The 13,167-nt window shown below is 39.6% G+C and overlaps 1 protein-coding gene across 4 annotated transcripts in view; it reads right to left on the bottom strand.

Annotated features, from left to right (window-relative positions):
• NTRK2 (neurotrophic receptor tyrosine kinase 2) overlaps positions 1-13,167 on the bottom strand; it is a 359,572-nt gene that overhangs the window by 256,954 nt on the left and 89,451 nt on the right. The window lies entirely within an intron of this gene.

The following is a 13,167-nucleotide window of genomic DNA, read 5'->3' as shown; positions in this document are numbered from 1 at the left end:
CCTTCTGCACCTTGACCCTTGTCTATCTCTCCATCATCGTCCCCTGCCACTGTTCTCTCATATCTTACACTCCATCAATATCCATGCCACCCCAACACGAGCCTTCATGTCTCAGTAGGTAACACTGCCTCCTTCTCCATCTCGTCTGTGCAGAGATCTCTTACTCATCCTTTCAGACCCCACTGGAGGGTGGACTCTGCTGTGAAGAACTCCCTGATTTCTGTAGACAATGAATCATCCCCCTCTTTTATGGGGCTTCTTAAATTATCCACCATAGAAGCTGCTGGGATGTCAGGCCTCCTCTAGACTACAAACTTCTAGAGGTACATCACACAGGTATGATGTACACATGTAGATTCCCTGTGGCTGGCATATTGTACATGCTCAGTAAAATGTTTATCGGCACCTTGGGAGGCCGAGGTGGGCAGATTGCTTAAGGCCAGAAGTTTGAAACCAGCCTGGCCAACATGGTGAAACCCTGCCTCTACTAAAATTACAAAAATTAGCCAGGCTTGGTGGCACATGCCTGTAATCCCAGCTACATCAGGAGGCCAATGCACGAAAATTGCTTGAACCCAGGAGGCGGAGGTTTCAATCAGCTGGGATCCTGCCACTGCAGTCCAGCCTGGGTGATGACAGACTGAGACTCTGTCTCAAAAAAAAATTGTTTATAGGGAGAACAAATAAATGGATGCATGTCCACTGTTAACAAACCTATTTCCCTATCATTGTCCATCTGAGGTATGCTTTATGAAACTTTATGGAACACCAAATATTTGCTGGGCAGTATCTTATTAACCTTTAGACCATTCTCAGAAATCTTCCCTAACTTTGGTGCTGGCATGTGACTTCACAGTGAAAGAAAATAAAATTTAGAGAGGCTGAGTCACAGAAAAAGAACATAGGAAAGCTTGGAGTAAAACCTCAGCCCCTGCTCCTTCTACTACTCTATCTTGCCTCAAAGGCAAAAATACAATAAAAATAAAATAATAGATTCCTTCATTTTACTCTTTACCATTTCAGATTTACCATTACAATGCTGACCTCTTAAACGATATCCCCAAGTGGCCCTCAGATGGTTAGTGGGAAGATTAACAGGAAAACATATTCTTTCAATATGATAAGCTACGCATTTTTTTTCTGGATGATTACACACAATCACACAAATCTACTAAAAAGGGACTTTGTCCATGTTGTGGGGATCAGAGAAGCATTCCTGAAGGAAGTGACACCTGAGCTTCATCTTAAAAAGCCAAGTAAGAAATAACCAGGCAGATGGATGGAGGAAGAACATTCCAGAAAGAGAGACTAGGTACAGTCTGCGATAAATGCTGATGACTTCACCATACAGCAACTTTAAAGGTCTCTAGTCTGTCTTTTGTGTATTTTTGCTGAATTTTTAACTTGTATAGAGGGCTTGTGTCAGCAGTGAATAATTCAATCAGGTCCCAATATGGACACTAGAAGGAAGTCCATCTAGATGGCCATGCCATCATTGCCATTATCCCTTCATTTTCTTAAAGAATCTCTCTGCAATGGACTGATAACTCCTATGTGATGAGTTAGGGCTTTCAGGACACTGTGGTCCATTTCAGGGCTGAGGAAGTCATTTTCTAAACAGCACTGTGGTACACTATAGTCACAGGACCGAGCGTGACCACCTCAAAGGGAGAGCCACGAAAGAAATTTCCATCTCCTGCCCCCAAATCACATTGCTAATGCCCTGTCCTGTTGTCACCTGCTGAATAATTTTGTGTTTCTATGAACCACCCAGACTCTGTCAAACATCACACAAAAGTCTCTCTGTATACAACAAAGTGACATGACTCAAGCTCTTATTAGAAATTATTTTCAATCACTCCCATTCTGAGAAATTAAGTCTGGCATTTTCTAATGTATTTTATCTCTTCCTAAAGAGACAGTCTCCTTTCATTTTAGTAAGTCATAAACTTTGATGCCAGAATGCCTCCTTGATAGCTCTAGAAATAGAAGTTTTAATACCCAGGGGGGAAAGGAGAGTTAGCAGGGAGGTTGGAAGAGCTAACACATTAACATCACAAGATCTGGGCTTGTATTGTGGTTCTACCAATTACTAGCTCTGTGACTTGGGCACATTAATAAATTTCTCTGGACTTCAATTAACTCATCCTTAAAAAGCAGGATTATTATGAAAAGTGGGAAAAAAAAATGTCAAGGACCTGGCCCACAATGGCCCTCTCAGTAAACTATAATCTACACCTCAATTCATTTTTAAATTAACTTTTAAGATTCCCCCACTTGCACATATAAAGTCCAAATTAGCAAATGAGAGACAAATAGCTAAAAAAATATGTCAAGGACCTGGCCCACAATGGCCCTCTCAGTAAACTATAATCTACACCTCAATTCATTTTTAAATTAACTTTTAAGATTCCCCTACTTGCACATATAAAGTCCAAACTAGCAAATGAGAGACAAATAGTTTTAAAGATGCTGATAAAAGGCATCAAATAACATATTAAATTTCTTAGTGTTCCAACACTGTCTTTGGCCAGTTCCTCAGAAGTAGACCCAGAGTGGAATGTTAATGGCAAGTGATTTATTAAGGAGGGGCTCCCAGGAGAGGGGAACAGGGAGGGGAGGAAGAAGCCAAGCAAGGTTGCAACTTCAGGTGAAATCTCAGCCTCAGCCTGATTCTACGGAGAGTTGTGGTGTGTAAATTATACCACAGATCCTGCAGAGAACTTGTAAATTATACCACAGAGTTTGCCCAGACTTAAGACAAGAGGGTGACCTTTCATACTCCTTCACCACTCATCAGCAAAGCCTGGCAAAGGGTTGAGGGAAGGGAGTGGAAGGCACTTAACTCCCAGCTGCTTCCAGCTGTGTGTATGTATGTTTGTGTGTGTGTGTTCTCATGCACTTGCCAGGAGTGGGGAGGAGCTCCACTAGCTCAAGTCCAGCCCTCTGAACAAGGTTCCAGGTTCGTGACCCTCAGAAGCAAACATATGCAGAAGCCAGGGTGAGCACACAAGGCCAGCAAAGGGAGTCAGAGGGTACCTGAGCAGAGCACTGACAACAGCTGCAATATGAATCAAGAAAATGCTGCGGAAACGTGTCTCTGTCACCTCTTCCTTTAGCTCACAGGAGTTTGCTCATCACCAAATGATATGCATTTAACTGTAAATCAAGTCATTTTTCCCTTTGGTGATTTATAAAGAACTAAGTTTACAATCAATACTTCCTCAGAGTATAAAATTCAATTTTGAAGGTTTGCCTTAAGGCATCAAAAAATGAGCTCCTCAACCCACTACTGTTGTGGTTTTCTGCTGAAGAACGTTGTGCCGGTCCCTAACGGAGGGCACAGACCCTGCTCAGACTGAAGCCATGGGAAAGAGCACTGGCTAACTCCTTAAATACCAAGAGAAACACTGGCAGCAATAAGTCCTTGGCTCTTTCATATGTGCATATTCATTTAACTAACCACACCACTCTGAGATTTCTGGGATGCTGTTTGAATTGAATTGTATCATCAATGCATTTGGTTAACACAGATCTATAGTACAGAGATTCAAGACTCTGCCTTATTCAAATAAATTCTTGTCATTTAAAAAATAGAATTTCTTATGCTTCTACATCTTTATCTATAGAAAGGAAATCTGGCTTAACTTCAGGTGATCATTCAGGGACTCAATGGAGACAGCCAATTGGGTAGGTAGATTGGGTCATAAGATTTTAGGATTAACTAATATACTATATTATGAATGATTATAGAAATGTGAGATATCAGAATATTTTTTAAGTAACACATGCAATTAATTTGTTAGGATAGTAAGTAGTTCCATACACTGCCTTTTAAATTTTTTTCAATAATGTTTATAATTTGACCATGTACAATTTAAGGCAATTACATCAACACATCTGGAAGACTAGAACTGGAAGAGCAGAGTACACCCTACGACAAAGATCCTCTCCTTGACCAACCTCTACTTGGGCTCCCCTGAACTCTTTCTCAAGTAGGCCTGACTTTTGGACTTCCATGTTTGTCTGCCTTGGATTGGTAAGAATCCTGTTAAGTTGGTTAAGCCAAAATCTTCCATATCTGATTGTCCTCCACATCTAATCAGATTCCTCATCCTCTACTGTCCCGCAGGGGATGTCTATCACCCTGGCCTGCCCTCAGCACCAGTCCTGTTACATTGGTTTAGCCAGGATCCCCACTTATCCCTGATGTTTCCTCTTAGTAATTTCCCATCCACTGCCACCCACCCTGCTTCTTGGCTATGAATTCCCACATGCCCATGCTGTATGCAGAGTTGAGCCCAGTTCTATACTGAGCTCTCTTTTCCCATATTGCAATAGTCCTGAGCTCTGGTTTTCTTTGACACCTACAAACACTGTATAACCAGATACATCAAAACAAAAGTCATGATGAATTTCTGGGGGTCCCAACAGAGAGATCATATTGATGATTAATGGGCACCCTAAGTTTTTGCACCTAGATATGATGTCCATTTTTAAATAAGTGAATAATGAGGAACTACAATACCTGCCACCAAGGGTCAGGGGATGTTTTCCATCTCAGGGGTTCGGAGGACACTGCAGTAGCTCAAGAGGTGAAAGAAAAACCCCTGCGGAGGGAGGGGCTTGGCAAGGGGAGAGGATTTAGCCTAGGAATGACTGAGTGTCTTCCACAAACAAAATTCTCAACAGTTACTACAGTTACAAAATATCTACAATGAACTATCATTTTAAGGTGAAACATTTGCTACAATCTGTGCTAAAGTGATCGAACTAAGCTACTTAGACTTGGCATCTCCTACACTTGGCCTATTTGAATTCTGAAAATTCTGAACCTGATTAGACTTCTTTTCTGTTTTTCCTTGCATTGTTTTGTAATTGAAAATTGTTGAAAGTGGGAAGAATCTGTTCTGTAGTATAAGATTCTGGCTAGAGAGAGAACTGAGAAGTCAAAGCAAACTTAACATTGTTGATTTTTGAGAGCCCATGCCAATGAATGGGATTATCCAAGACTATAGCCCTTATTTTCCATTCTTAGGTTTCCATTATGCAAGTCTGTACACAGCAGATCCATCTTTTCAAACTGCTGGTTTTCTGGTAATATCTGAGTTACTGTCCCTGAGTTTGCTAACCCATAAGCATTTTAGGTGATGAGAAATAAATCAGACTAGAATAAATATGTATTATTGAGCAATTTGTAAAGAGCAAGAGCTATATGACAGTAATGAAGAATTAAGAAGAATCGAATTCTCAGATATTTGGGGGAAAAGAGGTAGAAGACACTGTTTCACACCATGCAGGACCAGAGGAGAGAGAGATGTAGTATGGGGAAATACGTGGGAAGAAGACAGGAGATCCCAAAAGGTGACAGCCAATCAACGATTTTCCCAAATATAGAGAGATTAAGAAGGGGAGATGAAGCATTGTGACACTCAGTCATTCCTAGGCTAAATGTGTGAGACAGAAAACCATATTTAAGGAGATTCGGATAATTAGATCTCCACTATCACCATCACCAATGGTGATTCGAGAAAGATTAATTCAGACAAAGACGGCAAAGCACTATTAATAATTTGTCAGGAGGACAATAAACAGAAAAATCAAGTGCTCTCTTCTCTCTGGAAATACATGGCCTCAAAAATCTTGAGTCTTAAAATCTTAGTTTTATCCTTATCTTTTCAGCCAAAAGGAATGCTATGCAAAAAGCATGGATGGGTTCTACTTAATGTTTAACCATTGTGAGGAGGAAAAATAGAATTCTCACAATGTCTTTGTTCACTCTGAAAATGCATCAGCTGAGCTTTCAGTGTCATTTTTCTCCCAATAGCAACTAAGATCTCAAAAAGAGAAAATTTTACTCAAATTATATTAGCCTTGCAATTAATGATATAATATCCCAGGTCTTAGAGTAGATTGGACTGTATAAAAGGAATCAGGCTGAAGATGCATAAGTCAAAGTCTGGGTCCTATCCCTTTCTAGTCTCAAGTGGTCATGGCCATGTGATGGGTAACAATTACAACACGCCAGGAGTGTACACTATGACCCAGGGGAACCGCAGACACCTAGAAACCTCAAGCCATCATTCTGGGATGAGTGCAGGTGTTTTCTGTATATTGAATACGTGTGGGTCTTGTGTGCATGTGTGTGTCGAATGTGTGTTTTAAAAGTGTGTGTGTTGAATGTATGTGTATTATGTGTTGTGTGTGTGTTGTATGTGGTGAATGTGCATGTTATGTATGTATCTGTGTGTTGAATGTATGTATTAAAAGTGTGTTGAATGTGTGTGGTTTGTGTGCATTGAATGTGTGTATGTTGTGTGTATGTGTGTGTTGAATGTGTGTGTTTTATGTGTGTGTGTTTGTGTGTTGAGTGTGTGTATGTGTGTTGAGGGGTGGATTCTCCTCTCAAAATGAAGCTGATCATGACCCTGAAGTGAAGTTTCCTCCATACTCTTATATGAGGAACTCTCCCCCCATGAGATATCTTTCCCTTCAGTCATGCTTCAGTATAAGAAATTAATTTAATACATCATTACATCAGTGCTGCCCACATTTAATCTCTCTCCATACACTTTGACAATTTCTGTCGTATCCAAGTACCTTGGATAAGACAAGTACTCCTCACTCTGATTAAAAAAACAAAACAACAACAACAACAAAACTCCTAAATGCTGCAAGTCCCTCAGTGAGCTGCATTTCCATCCCTCTCTGCTCTCCTCCCCAGGCCCCCACTCTGCTCTGGCCACCTTGGTCTTGCACCTGCTCTTCCTCTGTCTGGATCACTCCTTCCCAGGACAACAGCGAGCTCCCTCCCTCACTTTATCTCGCTCTTGGCCCCAGTGTCATCATAGCAGAGCAGCTTTTCTTAACTATTTAAACACAGCAAAGCCCTCTTGCCCTGCTTCACTTTCAGTCATACCATTTGCCATTACCTGTAGATTTCTCTATATTTCTTTCTCTGTTTTTATCTCTCCCCTTCCATTAACTTTAATAAACTCCTTGAGGTGGAAAGCTTGTTCTGTTCAGTTTTAAATTTGCAGTGCAATGGATAGTCCTACCCAATAGTCTTTTTAAAATTTAAGTTGAAATGAAATTGTTTAAACCATATTTTTTAATTTTTTCTATTATGTTAACTTAGTCTCGTCCTAAACAATAATATGATGAAACCAAGAGTATGATGTAATAGGTATATTTTTTCTAATGAACACTAAAATAGATAGATAACAGAATTGCCAAAATTTAAAATGTTAGTCCCTGAGCACCTCCTAAAACTCTCTTGTTACCACAGATCTTATGTGTCCCCAGCTTTGAGAAACATAGCATTACCCAGGGGCAAGACAATACTAGTCACGTATGACATGCTCAAGCAGTGAACATGGCATGGAAATAAGTTGTATTGTGGAGTCTTCTTACAACAAGTCTTAGTTTCACAGCAGAAAACACTGAAGCTGCAGTCACGAGGCCTGGCTTCTGCCCCTGGATTGGCCACAAACCAGGCAACCTTCAGGCAAGTCGCTCAAGTTCCCTGGGCCCACCATCCTCATCTATAAAATAAAGGCTGCAAGTGATTTCTCAGCTGCTGCTAGCTCTCACTGTCTTTGATGCTACCACCAGCCACAAAATGCAAAAGGGAATCCTGAAAGCATTTAGGCTCATTATACTCTTTTTTATTTATTGTTTTTCAATTTTTGTGGGCATATAGTGGGTGTACATATTTATGGGGTACATGAGATGTTTTGATACAGGCATGCAATGTGAAATAAGCACATCATGAAGAATTGGGTATTTATCCCCTCAAGCATTTATCTGTTGAGTTGCAAACAATCCAATTACACTCTTTAAATTATTTTAAAAGGTACAATTATTATTGACTATAGTCACTCTCTTGTGCAATCAGACAGTAGGTCTTATTCATTCTTTCTGGTGTTTTTGTACTCATTAACCATCCTCACATCCTCCGCATCCCTCACTACCCTTCCCAGCCTCTGGTCACCTTCTACTCTCCATGTCCATGAGTTCAATTGTTTTGGCTTTTATATTCTACAAATAAGTGAGAATATGCGATGTTTGTCTTTCTGTGCCTGGCTTATTTAACTTAACATAATGACCCCAGTTCCATCCATGTCGGTGCAAATGACTGAATCTCATTCCTTTTTATGGCTGAATAGTACTCTATTGTGTACAAGCACCACAGTTTCTTTATCCATTCATCTGTTGATGGACACAAGTTGCTTTCAAATCTTAGCTATTGTGAACAGTGCTGCAACAAACATAGGAGTGTGGATATCTCTTCCATATACTGATTTCCTTTATTTTGGGTAAATACCCAGCACTAGGATTGCTGGATCACATGGTAGCTCAGTTTTTAGTTTTTGAAGGACTTCCAAACTGTTCTCCATAGTGGTTGTACTAATTTGCATTCCCACCAACTATACTCTTATAATGAAATAATATTTTTGATATAGTGACCCTATTAACTGTAACTTTTTTTCTGTAATCCTATGACCCTCCCCAGTGTAGGCAGCTGGATCCCAAGCATCCAATCATTGCCTCAAGTAAGAGTCATCAAGACAGAACTAGAATGAAAGAGCTGAAATTCTTGGCCAAGGCCAGAAAGCTCTCCTTTAAAAAAAATTAATGAAATAAAAACAGAAGAAATGATTGGATTAGAAAAACACCTCTGCAACCCTTAGAAATTAAGTAGCTTTTAGGAAAGTATGCTAAGCCCAGTAGGTTCAAGTTTTAGGAGGAGAAGATATTTGCTAGATATCAAATTATCACCCTACAAATCAGCTATGAATTCCAAAGAGAAAAACTTGTATTTATAAAGAAAAGATCTGGTATCTGGTGGTCACCATCTTCAAAAAGTGATCCAACTTCCACTGATAGTGTAACAACCTGACATAATGTGATTCCAGATGTGACACAGGTGAAGTGCACATCATCTTTTGTGATGTTTTCTTCCCAAAACCTCTCACCTGAATCTGACCAAACCTTTAGAAATAAGTTCCAGTTTATAGAAAATACAGAGGATAAATGGGAAGTTGAAGAATACCAAAGAAAACAATCACACAGAGACAGAATGAGGGACATTCTACAGGACAACTGCCTAGTCTCTTCAAATAGCCAGTGTAAGGCAGGGAAAAAAAGAAGTCATGTTCTAGACTGCAAGGGACCAAAGAAACTCAATTAAAAAAAAATGCAACACATGAACTTTGAATTGATCTTGGTTTGATATATAAGTAACTATAAAAGGCATTTTTAAATCACTGGGGGAATTTGAAGATAGTCTAGGTAATATCTGTTATTACAGGGTTATCTTAATTTCCTTGAGCACAATGAATGGTATTGTGGCTGTGGTTTTAGGACATTGTGTCCTCAGTTTTAGGAAAAACATGCTGGGAATTTGGGAGTGAAGGAACATGATACTGTCAATGTATTTTTCAATAACAAGATGTTAAGCAGAAGTTGAATCTAGCTGTTGAGTGTATGAATATTCATTGTTAGTATTCTTTCAGCTTTTATTCATATTAAAAATTTTACAATAAAAAGCTGGAGGAAAAAAAAACCAAGATCCACATATATGATGAAAAGTATTTGGAAGAAGATGAAATCAGAAAAAATCGTTTTTCATGTTCTTCCTGTCCCCATAGGAAATAGGAAGAGGGTCAGTGAGGAGAAAAAAAGGTTAGATACAGGAAGGAAGAGTCTATAACCTGTCCCCAGGTCAAGTATGAGGGTTAAGGAAACACAGAGCCCTGACTCAGATTTAGAGTTTCAAAAAGAAGAGTCCTGAGGACCCCTTTCTTGGAAGACGAGAGAAGTTGTCCAGAAGTCAGAGCAATCCCAAGCCTGTAACGGCACAAGAGTAATAAAGTAGGGGAATAGTATGTCTCTGCATAGTATGTCTACGCAGAGACAGTGGGGGCCAGTCTCAGTGTTTTCCATATCCCCAAAACTACAAAGACACCCTTGCAGAGACACATGTGAAGGTGGCAGAACTTGGTTAGGAACACAAGATGGTACACCTATGACTTCAACAGAGTGGTGGCCAAGGACAACTGGGAAGATGGACAGCCACCAGCATACAGAAATTACCACCAAGGCCACGGGTATGTCCCCTCCCCACACTGTGGCACTTTATTGACCTTGCAGCACACTCTCCACTATTTTCCAGAAAGGCAAATGCAACCTGAGTAAGGGAGAGGAAAGTGAGAGACCTGAAGTGACAGAGAAAGTGTGGAATTTTTTGTGATTACCCACCATTGCCTGAGATTACCCAGAGTGGTAGGAGATTAATTTTCTGCTACTCAGTACAGAAAGGGCTAAAAGGATGTACTTTATTGAACTATAGAAAAATAAAGTCACATGGCTCACAGGTTGTGCCTGAGATAGGTGCCTGCTCATTCTCAATCCAATCCTAGACATTTTACTGATTAATCCACCCTCTGCCATGACATCACAGGAAAACAAAGATATCATGTGAGGGATAAACAATTACATAATATGCATATAAATCTACCTCTAAAATCACCTTGCACTTGTCCACACTCATAGAGGAAAGGCTACAAGTAAATAACACAGAAATTATTTCTTTTGGGCTATGGAATTCATGTCATTTCAATATAGAAACATCTAATGTTTCAAGGATTTACTTCAAACAAAATGACAAAGCCATGCTATGAAGTCTGACTTAAAAGATCAAGAAACAGCCCACATGTTGAGCTGCTCCCTGACATCCACACCATTCCAGGAAAAGATGGCTAAGGCAGGGCTGCCTGTCTTTGTTCTCAAGCTGGAATGTCAAAGGTACCCTTGTTTATTAGTCTGTTCTCATGCTGCTAATAAAGACATACCCAAGACTGGGTAGTTTATAAAGGAAACAGGTTTAATGGACCCACAGTTGCACATGGCTGAGGTCTCACAATTGTGGTGGAAGATGAAGGAAGAGCAAAGAGACTTCTTACGTGACAGTGTGCAAGAGAGAGCTTGTGTAGGGGAACTGCTCTTTATAAAAAAAAAACCCTCAGATCGTGTGAGACTTATTCACTATCATGAGAACAGCATGGGACAGACCCACCCCCATGATTCAATTGCCTCCCATCAGGTCCCTTTCAAGACCCATGAGAATTATGGGAGCTGCAATTTAAGATGATATTTAGGTGGGGACATAGCCAAACCATATCACCCCGACAAGATGCATGCTACCTGCAAATTAACAGTAAACAGATTCACTGGGAATGCCAACTAAATAGGAAATACCTTCTATCGATAACTTAGAGGCAATATTTTCTTGAGATGACCACACATTTGAAGGTATAGTCAGGGATATTTAGTGTTGGCCCCAGATGCAGTATTTCATATGTCAACAGTAAAGAGACTGTGGCTCCACAATAGAGAAAAAGATTACATCATTACACACCATAATAATAAAGGATCTCACCAGAAGTGCAGGGCAGACTTTTGTAGTGAGTGTGTGATTGTATATAATGGTTTTGTAACAAGGTGGTAGATATTAAAGCTGGAGGGGAGCCTCAGATGATTCTCTGTCCTGTACTATTATAATATTTCTGGTCTTTATGCAATTTTCGTTTACAGGCAATCCAGGAAGCAAGTGCAGGAAAGGCTCAGTTGGGTGGTTGACTATACTCAAGTCTTGCCAGGACTTCTAAAGTTGACAACCACAACCGTAAATAGAAACACCACTTCATTCTCAACATTCTGCCTCCCCACAGCACCCTCACCCCTTAAGTCACCTTCCCCTTCCTTCCTTACACTGTCGCTGAAGACAGAGATGACTCTTCTGCTTCAATCCAGGATATTAATGTCTACAAAAGACTTAAAGAATTGAAATGGAGATCAGGTCACTGGCTCACTGGCTCATTCTCTCTCTCATTCTCTTTGTCCTCAGGCCACTAAAGTTCCCAGATGATCACAGAAAAGGCCAATGTGTTTCTGCTTTTGCTGACGCTTTGATAAAAACAAAGGTCTTCCACCGCTGTTAGCCTGTCCAAGCCTTGGCTTTCTCACAGAAAATGCAGGGTCTGTGGTTATAATAATATAAATGACAATCTATTGCATAAGGAAGAATTTAATTTCTCGAGAATCCGTCTTTTCCTTTCTAGCGGGCTGTACGTACATCAGAATTAAGGCCTATTTTTTAAAATAAATCACTTTAGCAGTTATAATCCTTTCTGTACAAAAGGGAAACACATTAGAAGTTACCATGAGGTCGTGTTTTTAGATCTAAGCTAGTGGGTGTTTGGGGGTCCCATCCCCCTCCCACTCCTGCCCTTTCCACCTCTTTACTTTGGTAAATATTCCTCCCCTGAAAAATGGCTAAAACCTACATACCAAATCAATCGATCAATGAAACAAGTTTTTATAAACCCCAAAATAATTTAAAGTGATGAATTCTTCAGAGGACAATAAAATTAAGAATTTGCAATAATTCACACATAGTGTATTAAAGGGCTGAAGGGCTTAAAAGAAGCACATGTATCAGCACATTTGTATTCATGATACATACCCATAAAGTAGAGACATATTGTAATTACAATTTTTTTCTATAGACTCAACTAATAAACCTGGAAACACTAATATTCACTGTTTACATTTGTGACATTTTTCTGCATTCCAGATTCAATGACTTCAACAAGAATCACCCTATAATCTTTTCTTTAATAATGTATTACTAAAACATAAATCTGAAAAGTAACTACCTCTTAGGGAATTAGTTTAAAGAGCCAGATACTAAACTAAGCACTGATTTAATTCTTATAATCACCTGAAGAGATGAGTATTATTCCCTCATTTTACCAAAGAGGAATTAAGATTTAGAGTTTAACAATTTGCCCAAAATGATGACGAGCAGGCGGGAGATCTGGGATTTAAACTCAAGCGTGTTTGATTCATATGTCTTCAATATTACTTTCCTATATGTTCCTTGGGTTGAAGACTCAGGAGTTAACAACTTACAAACATGAAGGATGTACATTATTCAAACAGGCTGTCTTCTGAAGCGCCACGTGACAATTCTGCTGATTTAGAGCTAAATGTATTCCCATAGTCATTTAGTATTCTTGCCCAAAATAAAGTAAGATAAAATCAAAGCATATGTTAGAATTTAAGCCAAGTTATTATCTGTCTTCTTCATAAATTCTGAAA

The sequence above is a fragment of the Pongo abelii genome, chromosome 13 (genome assembly GCF_028885655.2).
Source record: "Pongo abelii isolate AG06213 chromosome 13, NHGRI_mPonAbe1-v2.0_pri, whole genome shotgun sequence".
NCBI classification, from domain to species: Eukaryota; Metazoa; Chordata; class Mammalia; order Primates; family Hominidae; genus Pongo; species Pongo abelii.
The sequence above is the reverse complement of the archived record's forward strand: the minus strand, read 5'-3'. Positions and strand labels throughout refer to the sequence as shown.